An 11,596-nucleotide genomic window follows, 5' to 3' on the forward strand; every position below is an offset into this window, starting at 1 on the left:
TCCAACGGATGTGCATTCCAAAACCTACATTATGCCTTCCCTCCAACTCAACGATATCACTAGGGTCCATCCAATTCAAATCTTTCCTCACTTGTTGCAAGAGCTCCGCATAGCTAGGACTACTATCAAACACCATGTCAAGCTCATCCGGGTCCGGTTCAATATTGCCTTTCAAGAAGGCGTCTTTGTCCCCATGATGAACAAACACACATGTTCTTCCCATCCCTATAAGCATTCAAACAACACAACGTAACATTGCTTCCATGAGTACTAATCCAAGGATTAACACGGGATACAAACCCTAACATAGGTATGAAACAACAACCCTAACCCTAACCCTAACCCTAGCACCAACATAAGAACACCCATAAGAATAACCCTAACATACTAACAAGTCTAATCATAGGAATTTGGCAAACAAACATCTCACATCTCCATGCAAATCTCTAGATCCATACAAAACTAGGGTTTCCCCAAACTAGCAACAAATGAGCAATTTGATAACATTACTTGGATCTAAACAAGGGGATCGGAGAAGATAACCTTGAGGGAGGGTTGACTTCGAAATCCACGGACAAATTCTTCAAATTTGCAAGATTTGGGAGATGATTTGAGAGGGGGAGAGAGGGGGAGAGGGGGAAAAGCTCGGGTTGGATGCTATGGGGGTTGGGGTGTGTGGGGTGGGGGAGTGGGGGAGGCTAGGGCAGCCAACTAGTAACAAACAGTGCAGCGCCCGAGCGCTAGGCGCTGCACATTACAAGTGTGGCGCCTAGCTCGGAGGCGCTGCACTAATGGGTGCGGGCTGCTACCTCTTGAGCACCGCGTTGGTTTTCCCTTGAAGAGGAAAGGGTGATGCAGTAAAGTAGCGTAAGTATTTCCCTCAGTTTTTGAGAACCAAAGTATCAATCGAGTAGGAGACCACGCTCAAGTCCCACGCACCTACACAAACAAATAAGAACCTCGCAACCAATGCGATAAAGGGGTTGTCAATCCCTTCACGGTCACTTACGAGAGTGAGATCTGATAGATATGATAAGATAATATGTTTGTATTTTTATAATAAATATGCAAAGTGAAATAAAAGGCAATAAAAATAGCTAAGTGTTGGAAGATTAATATGATGGAAAATAGACCCGGGGGCCATAGGTTTCACTAGTGGCTTCTCTCAAGAGCATAAGTATTACGGTGGGTGAAAAAATTACTGTTGAGCAATTGATAGAATTGAGCATAGTTATGAGAATATCTAGGTATGATCATGTATATAGGCATCACGCCCGTGACAAGTAGACCGACTCCTGCCTGCATCTACTACTATTACTCCACACATCGACCGCTATCCAGCATGCATCTAGAGTATTAAGTTCATAAGAACGGAGTAATGCTTTAAGCAAGATGACATGATGTAGAGGGATAAACTCATGCAATATGATATAAACCCCATCTTGTTATCCTCGATGGCAACAATACAATATGTGCCTTGCTGCCCCTGCTGTCACTGGGAAAGGACACCGCAAGATTGAACCCAAAGCTAAGCACTTCTCCCATTGCAAGAAAGATCAATCTAGTAGGCCAAACCAAACTGATAATTCGAAGAGACTTGCAAAGATAACCAATCATACATAAAAGAATTCAGAGAAGATTCAAATATTGTTCATAGATAAACTTGATCATAAACCCACAATTCATCGGTCTCAACAAACACACCGCAAAAGAAGATTACATCGAATAGATCTCCAGGAGAATCGTGAAGAACTTTGTATTGAGATCCAAAGAGAGAGAAGAAGCCATCTGGCTAATAACTATGGACCCGAAGGTCTGAGGTAAACTACTCACACATCATCGGAGAGGCTATGGTGTTGATGTAGAAGCCCTCCGTGATCAATGCCCCCTCCGGCAGGATGCCGGAAAAGGCCCCAAGATGGGATCTCACGGGTACAGAAGGTTGCGGCGGTGGAATTAGGTTTTCGTGGATGCCTCTGATGGTTGGGGGGTACGTAGGTATATATAGGAGGAAGAAGTACGTCGGTGGAGCAACATGGGCCCCACGAGGGTGGAGGGCGCGCCTGGGGGGGTAGGCGCGCCCCCTGCCTCGTGCTCTCCTCGTTGATTGCTTTACATGGACTCCAAGTCCTCTGGATCACGTTTGTTTCGAAACTCACGTTCCCGAAGGTTTCATTCCGTTTGGACTCCATTTGATATTCTTTTTCTGCGAAACACTGAAATAGGCAAAAAAACAGCAATTTGGGCTGGGCCTCCGGTTAATAGGTTAGTCCCAAAAATAATATGCAAGTGTATAACAAAGCCCATTAATCATCCAAAACAGAATATAATATAGCATGAAGCAATCAAAATTATAGATACGTTGGAGACGTATCACGGGCCCAGGGGCTGCCATGGTTGACAGAGGTGCAACGCCCCAGAGCTAGGCGCTGCACCGTAGGGTGTGGCGCCTGCTTGTCGGGCGCCACACAAAAAGGTCAGCCGCGTGAAATAGTTTCACGGGCAGTTCATCAACGCGGCTAATCAACGGGCTATGGAGATGCCCATCGATTGATGTTAATGCAAGGAGTAGGGATTGCCATGCAACGGATGCACTAGAGCTATAAATGCATGAAAGCTCAACAAAAGAAACTAAGTGGGTGTGCATCCAACTTGCTTGCTCACGAAGACCTAGGGCATTTGAGGAAGCCCATTGTTGGAATATACAAGCCAAGTTCTATAATGAAAAATTCCCACTAGTATATGAAAGTGACAAAACAAGAGACTCTCTATAATGAAGATCTTGGTGCTACATTTGAAGCACAAGTGTGGGGAAAGGATAGTAGGATTGCCCCTTTTTTATTTTTTATTTTTTGGGCCTTTTTTTGGGCCTTTCTTCTCTCTCTTTTTTTTTGCATTGGGACAATGCTCTATGAATGATGATCATCACACTTCTATTTTATTTAAAATTCAATGATTACAACTCGATACTAGAACAAAGTATGACTCTATATGAATGCCTCCGGCGGTGTACCGGGATGGGCAATGAATCAAGAGTGACATGTATGAAAAATTATGAACGGTGGCTTTGCCACGAATACGATATCAACTACATGATCATGCAAAGCAATATGACAATGATGAACGTGTCATGATAAACGGAACGGTGGAAAGTTGCATGGCAATATATCTCGGAATGGCTATGGAAATGCCATAATAGGTAGGTATGGTGGCTGTTTTGAGGAAGATATAAGGAGGTTTATGTGTGATAGAGTGTATCATATCACGGGTTTTGGATGCACCGGCGAAGTTTGCGCCAACTCTCAAGGTGAGAAAGGGCAATGCACAGTACCGAAGAGGCTAGCAATGATGGAAGGGTAAGAGTGCGTATAATCCATGGACTCAACATTAGTCATAAAGAACTCACATACTTATTGCAAAAATCTAAAAGTCATCAACCAAGCACTACACGCATGCTCCTAGGGGGATAGATTGGTAGGAAAATACCATCGCTCGTCCCCGACCGCCACTCATAAGGAGGACAATCAAAGAACACCTCATGTTTCAAATTTGTTACATAACGTTTGCCATACGTGCATGCTACGGGACTTGCAAACTTCAACACAAGTATTTCTAAAATTCACAACTACTCAACTAGCACAAATTTAATATCACTACCTCCACGTCTCAAAACAATCATCAATCATCAAACTTCTCTTAGTATTCAACACACTCATAAGAAAGTTTTTACTAGTCTTGAATACCTAGCATATTAGGACTAATTTCCCAATTTAAGCAATTTACCATGTTGTTTAAGACTCTCAAAATAATATAAGTGAAGCATGAGAGAATAATAGTTTCTATACAACAAAACCACCGCCGTTGCTCTAAAATATATAAGTGAAGCACTAGAGCAAAAACTATATAGCTCAAAAGATATAAGTGAAGCACATAGAGTATTCTAATAAATTCCGAATCATGTGTCTCTCTCTCAAAAGGTGTGTACAGCAAGGGTGATTGTGGTAAACTAAAAAGCAAAGACTCAAATCATACAAGACGCTCCAAGCAAAATACTTATCATGTGGTGAATAAAAATATAGCTCCAAGTAAAGTTACCGATGGATGAAGACGAAAGAGGGGATGCCTTCCGGGGCATCCCCAAGCTTTGGCTTTTTGGTGTCCTTAGATTATCTTGGGGTGCCATGGGCATCCCCAATCTTAGGCTCTTGCCACTCCTTGTTCCATAATCCATCAAATCTTTTATCGAAAACTTGAAAACTTCACAACACAAAACTCAACAGAAAATCTCGTGAGCTCCGTTAGCGAAAGAAAACAAAACACCACTTCAAGGTACTGTATTGAATTCATTCTTTATTTATATTGGTGTTAAACCTATTGTATTCCAACTTCTGTATGGTTTATAAACTATTTTACTAGCCATAGATTCATCAAAATAAGCAAACAACACACGAAAAACAGAATCTGTCAAAAACAGAACAGTCTGTAGTAATCTGTAACTAACGCAAACTTCTGGAACTCAAAAAAATCTACCAAAATAGGAAGACCTATAAAATTTGTTTAATGATCTTCTGCAATTGGAATCAATATTTTATCACGTTCTGGTGATTTTTAACAATTGTTTTCGTGAACAGAAAGTTTCTGGAATTTTCAGCAAGATCAAATAACTATCATCCAAGAAGATCCTATAGGTTTAACTTGGCACAAACACTAATTAAAACATAAAAACAAATCTAACCAGAGGCTAGATCAAATATTTATTCCTAAACAGAAGCAAAAAGAAAAAAACTAAAATAAAATTGGGTTGCCTCCCAACAAGCGCTATCGTTTAACGCCCCTAGCTAGGCATAAAAGCACGGATAGATCTAGGTATTGCCATCTTTGGTAGGCAATCCATAAGTGGCTCTCATAATAGATTCATAAGGTAATTTTATTTTCTTTCTAGGGAAGTGTTCCATGCCTTTCCTTAATGTAAATTGGAATCTAATATTCCCTTCCTTCATATCAATAATTGCACCAATCGTTTTAAGGAAAGGTCTACCAAGAATAATAGGACATGAAGGATTGCAATCTATATCAAGAACAAATGAAATCTACGGGCACATAGTTCCTATTTGCAACAATAATAACATCATTAATTCTTCCCATAGGTTTCTTAATAGTGGAATCCGCAAGGTGTAAGTTTAAAGAACAATCATCAAAATAACGGAAACCTAGCAAATCACATAAAGTTTTTGGGATCGTGGAAACACTAGCACCCAAATCACACAAAGCATAGCATTCATGATCTTTAATTTTAATTTTAATAGTAGGTTCCCACTCATCATATAGTTTTCTAGGGATAGAAACTTCCAAGTCAAGTTTTTCTTCATAAGATTGCATTAAAGCATCAACGATATGTTTAGTAAAAGCTTTATTTTGGCTATAAGCATGAGGGGAATTTAGCACGGATTGCAACAAGGAAATAGAATCTATCAAAGAGCAATTATCATAATTATATTCCTTGAAATCCAAAATAGTGGGTTCATTAATATCTAAAGTTTTGATCTCTTCATTCCCACTTTTACCAATTTTTGCATCAAGATCTAAAAACTCCGAATTTTTGGGACGCCTTCTAGGTAAAGGTGGCTCATGTCCAGCCCCATCATTATCAAGATTCATATTGCAAAACAAAGATTTAATAGGAGACACATCAATAACTTTTAGATCTTCGTCTTTATTCTCACAAAAACTAGAAGAACACGCTTTCACAAAGCAATCTTTCTTAGCACGCATCCTAGCGGTTCTTTCTTTGCACTCATCAATGGAAATTATCATGGCTTTGAGAGACTCATTGATATCATGCTTAGGTGGAATAGATCTAAGTTTCAAAGTATCAACATCAAGAGAAATTCTATCCACGTTCCTAGCCAATTCATCAATCTTAGGCAATTTTTCTTCAAGCAAAGCATTGGAATTCTTTTGCGAATTCATAAACTCTTTAACACTAGTCTCAAATTCAGAGGGCATCTTATTAAAATTTCCATAAGAGTTGTTGTAGGAATTACCATAATTATTAGAGGAGTTACTAGGGTACGACCTAGGATTAAAGTTTCCTCTATACGCGTTGTTTCCAAAATTATTCCGACCAACAAAATTCACATCCATAGATTCATTATTATTCTCAATCAAGGTAGACAAAGGCATATCATTAGGATCATAAGAAACACTTTTAGTAGCAAATAATTTCATAAGTTCATCCATCTTTCCACTCAAAACATTAATTTCTTCTATCGCATGCACCTTTTTACTAGTAGATCTTTCGGTGTGCCATTGAGAATAATTAACCATAATATTATCTACGAGTTTAGTGGCTTCACCTAAAGTGATTTCCATAAAAGTGCCTCCCGCGGCCGAATCTAAAAGATTTCTAGAAGCAAAATTCAATCTGGCATAATTTTTTTGTATAATCATCCATAAATTCAAACCATGTGTAGAGAAATTATGTATCATTAATTTCATCCTCTCACAAGCTTGTGCAACATGTTCATGATCAAGTTGCTTAAAATTCATAATATCGTTTCTAAGAGAGATGATCTTAGCGGGAGGAAAATACTTAGAGATAAAAGCATCTTTGCACTTATTCCAAGAATCAATACTATTTTTAGGCAAAGACGAAAACCAAGCTTTATCACGATCTGTAAGCGAAAAAGGAAATAGCTTCAATTTAACAATATCATTGTCCACATCTTTCTTCTTTTGCATATCACACAAATCAACGAAGCTATTTAGATGGGTAGCGGCATCTTCACTAGGAAGGCCGACGAATTGATCTTTCATGACAAGATTCAATAAAGCAACATTAATTTCACAAGGTTCAGTATCGGTAAGAGGAGCAATCGGAGTGCTAAGAAAATAGTTGTTGTTGGTATTGGCAAAGTCACACAATTTAGTATTATCTTGAGCCATCGTGACAAGCAAGCAATCCAACACACGAGCAAACAAGAAGCAAGCGAAAAAAGAGGCGAACGGAAAAGAGAGGGCGAATAAAACGGCAAGGCTGAAGTGGGGGAGAGGAAAACGAGAGGCAAATGGCAAATAATGTAATGCGAGGGATAAGGGTTTGTGATGGGTACTTGGTATGTCTTGACTTTTGCGTAGACTCCCCGGCAATGGCGCCCTAAATCCTTCTTGCTACCTCTTGAGCACTGCGTTGGTTTTCCCTTGAAGAGGAAAGGGTGATGCAGTAAAGTAGTGTAAGTATTTCCATCAGTTTTTGAGAACCAAGGTATCAATCCAGTAGGAGACCACGCTCAAGTCCCACGCACCTACACAAACAAATAAGAACCTCGCAACCAACGCGATAAAGGGGTTGTCAATCCCTTCACGGTCACTTACGAGAGTGAGATCTGATAGATATGATAAGATAATATTTTTGGTATTTTTATAATAAATATACAAAGTAAAATAAAAGGCAATAAAAATAGCTAAGTGTTGGAAGATTAATATGATGGAAAATAGACCCGGGGGCCATAGGTTTCACTAGTGGCTTCTCTCAAGAGCATAAGTATTATGGTGGGTGAACAAATTACTGTTGAGCAATTGATAGAATTGAGCATAGTTATGAGAATATCTAGGTATGATCATGTATATAGGCATCACGTCCGTGACAAGTAGACCGACTCCTGCCTGCATCTACTACTATTACTCCACACATCGACCGCTATCCAGCATGCATCTAGAGTATTAAGTTCATAAGAACGGAATAACGCTTTAAGCAAGATGACATGATGTAGAGGGATAAACTCATGCAATATGATATAAACCCCATCTTGTTATCCTCGATGGCAACAATATAATACGTGCCTTGCTGCCCCTGCTATCACTGGGAAAGGACACCGCAAGATTGAACCCAAAGCTAAGCACTTCTCCCATTGCAAGAAAGATCAATCTAGTAGGCCAAACCAAACTGATAATTCGAAGAGACTTGCAAAGATAACCAATCATACATAAAAGAATTCAGAGAAGATTCAAATATTGTTCATAGATAAACTTGATCATAAACCCACAATTCATTGGTCTCAACAAACACACCGCAAAAGAAGATTACATCGAATAGATCTCCACGAGAATCGTGGAGGACTTTGTATTGAGATCCAAAGAGAGAGAGAGGAAGCCATCTAGCAAATAACTATGGACCCGAAGGTCTGAGGTAAACTACTCACACATCATCGGAGAGGCTATGGTGTTGATGTAGAAGACCTCCGTGATCAATGCCCCCTCCGGCAGGACGCCGGAAAAGGCCCCAAGATGGGATCTCACGGGTACAGAAGGTTGCGGCGGTGGAATTAGGTTTTCGTGGATGCCTCTGATGGTTTGGGGGTACGTAGGTATATATAGGAGGAAGAAGTACGTCGATGGAGCAACGTGGGCCCCACGAGGGTGGAGGGCGCGCCTGGGGGGTAGGCGCGCCCCCTGCCTCGTGCTCTCCTCGTTGATTGCTTTACGTGGACTCCAAGTCCTCTGGATCACGTTTGTTCCGAAAATCACGTTCCCGAAGGTTTCATTCCGTTTGGACTCCGTTTGATATTCTTTTTCTGCGAAACACTGAAATAGGCAAAAAACAGCAATTTGGGCTGGGCCTCGGGTTAATAGGTTAGTCCCAAAAATAACATGAAAGTGTATAACAAAGCCCATTAATCATCCAAAACAGAATATAATATAGCATGAAGCAATCAAAAATTATAGAAACGTTGGAGACGTATCACGGGCCCAGGGGCTGCAATGATGGACAGAGGTGCAACGCCCCAGAGCTAGGCGCTGCACCATAGTGTGTGGCGCCTGCTTGTCGGGCGCCACACAAAAAGGTTAGCCGCGTGAAATAGTTTCACGGGCAGTTCATCAACGCGGCTAATCAACGGGCTATGGAGATGCCCATCGATTGATGTTAATGCAAGGAGTAGGGATTGCCATGCAACGGATGCACTAGAGCTATAAATGCATGAAAGCTCAACAAAATAACCGTCAAAATGCAGGTCGGGGCGGAAAACCCTGCCCGATGAGACCCCGCATCGCGCCCAGGCCCGCAAAAAATTTTGGGGGGCGCGGCAAAATCCCGACCCCGACCCGGGAATACGCGGGTTTCTCCCTTGTGGCTGCGGTGCCCCGCATATAAGCGAAAGCGGTTGGTGGGGGGACATTTCAACCCGCGCTTTCCCCACGAGCCACCTCTCCTCCCCCTGCGCCGCCGCCGGGCCGCCGCCCAAGATTCTGGCGTAAGCCGCCGGCAGTAGCACGCCGAAAGGCCGCCACGCGCACGAGAACTCCCCTCCCCCCTGCGTCGGCGGCCGCCGGATTTGCGGATCTGCAGCACTTCATCACGGGCCGCCGGATTTGGCTTTTCCGACCGCCTGTTGCTACGCCAAGCGATGGAGTGGTCGGGGAGCCTCTCCCGCAGCCTGATACATCCATTTTGCATCATGCTTTTATATTGATATTTATTGCATTATGGGCTGTTATTACACGTTATGTCACAATACTTATGCCTATTCTATCTTATTTTACAAGGTTTACATGAAGAAGGGAGAATGCCGGCAGCTGGAATTCTGGGCTGGAAAAGGAGCAAATATTAGAGACCTATTCTGCACAACTCCAAAAGTCCTGAAACTTCACGGAGGCACGTTTTGGAATTAATAAAAAATACTGGCGAAAGAATCCACCAGAGGGGGCTCACACCCTGGCCACGAGGGTGGGGGCACGCCCTACCCCTTGGGCGCGCCCCCCCTGCCTCGTGGGCCCCTTGGCAGGCCTCCGATGCCCATCTTCTGCTATATGAAGTCTTTTACCCTGAAAAAAAAATCAGAAGCAAGCTTTCGGGATGAAACACCGCCGCCACAAGGCGGAACCTTGGCGAACCAATCTAGGGCTCCGGCGGAGCTGTTCTGCCGGGGAAACTTCCCTCCGGGAGGGGGAAATCATCACCATCGTCATCACCAACGATCCTCTCATCGGGAGGGGGTCAATCTCGATCAACATCTTCACCAGCACCATCTCCTCTAAAACCCTAGTTCATCTCTTGTATCCAATCTTTGTCCCAAAACCTCAGATTGGTACCTGTGGGTTGCTAGTAGTGTTGATTACTCCTTGTAGTTGATGCTAGTTGGTTTATTTGGTGCAAGATCATATGTTCAGATCCTTTATGCATATTAATACCCCTCTGGTTATGAACATGAATATGATTTGTGAGTAGTTACGTTTGTTCCTGAGGACATAGGAGAAGTCTTTCTATAAGTAGTCATGTGAATTTGGTATTCATTCGATATTTTGATGAGATGTATGTTGTCTTTCCTCTAGTGGTGTTATGTGAACGTCGACTACATGAAACTTCACCATTGTTTGGGCCTAGAGGAAGGCATTGGAAAGTAATGAGTAGATGATGGGTTGCTAGAGTGACAGAAGCTTAAACCCTAGTTTATAAGTTGCTTCGTAAGGGGCTGATTTGGATCCATATGTTTCATGCTATGGTTAGGTTTACCTTAATACTTCTTTTGTAGTTGCGGATGCTTGCAATGGGGGTTAATCATAAGTGGGATGCTTGTCCAAGAAAGGGCAGCACCCAAGCACCGGTCCACCCACATACCAAATTATCAAAGTAACGAACGCGAATCATATGAGCGTGATGAAAACTAGCTTGACGATAATTCCCATGTGTCCTCGGGAGCGTTTCCCTTCATATAAGAGTTTTTCCAGGCTTGTCCTTTGCTACAAAAAGGATTGGGCCATCTTGCTGCACCTTATTTACTTTTATTACTTGTTACCTGTTACAAATTACCTTATCACAAAACTATCTGTTACCGATACTTTCAGTGCTTGCAGAGAATACCTTACTGAAAACCGCTTGTCATTTCCTTCTGCTCCTCGTTGGGTTCGACACTCTTAGTTATCGAAAGGACTACGATAGATACCCTATACTTGTGGGTCATCATAGCCCTGGCTAGGGCGCAGAGCCGCATGCAGGTTTTGGTTCGTACGCCCATCGTCGCCGACGGTTTGCGGGCATGGATTCGTTCGGCCGTCCACCGGGCTCGGCGCTCGCGCAACGTCTCTGTGGCTTGCCGATGCCGCTCATACAGTGCGACGACTGCACGCGGACAGTGCTGTGGCTAACTTCGAGCATGTTGAAGCACCCCGGATGGGTGTTCTTCAAATGTGAAAATGACGGGGTACGTGCACTTGCGGTTGCTCGTTTGATAGCTCATTCTTTAGTTCAATTGCGGATCCTCATTTCGAACATGGTCATTCTTTTGTGTAGGACGATGGATGCTCATTTTGGTTTTGGGAAGGCCAATACATTGATTTATTGATAGAAAGAAACTTAATAGATGTTGGTGCCCTCCTTAGTACAATCGAAGGCAATGATGCGGCTGCATGTGCAACTAGAGGGGAAGCAACGTCTACTTCTTTCGAACCAAAGATGAAGAAAGAAGAATGCAAAATCAAGAATCCACAGATCAACAACGAATGCATGGAGAAGATATTAGTCCAACTAGTGGGAGCAGTTACGGAAGTTGGAAATCTTGTAAAATGCATACTTGTGGTTCTTGTTTTCTTTGGTCTTGCT

Source organism: Aegilops tauschii, chromosome 2, assembly GCF_002575655.3.
Source record: "Aegilops tauschii subsp. strangulata cultivar AL8/78 chromosome 2, Aet v6.0, whole genome shotgun sequence".
In the NCBI taxonomy this organism is placed as follows: Eukaryota; Viridiplantae; Streptophyta; class Magnoliopsida; order Poales; family Poaceae; genus Aegilops; species Aegilops tauschii.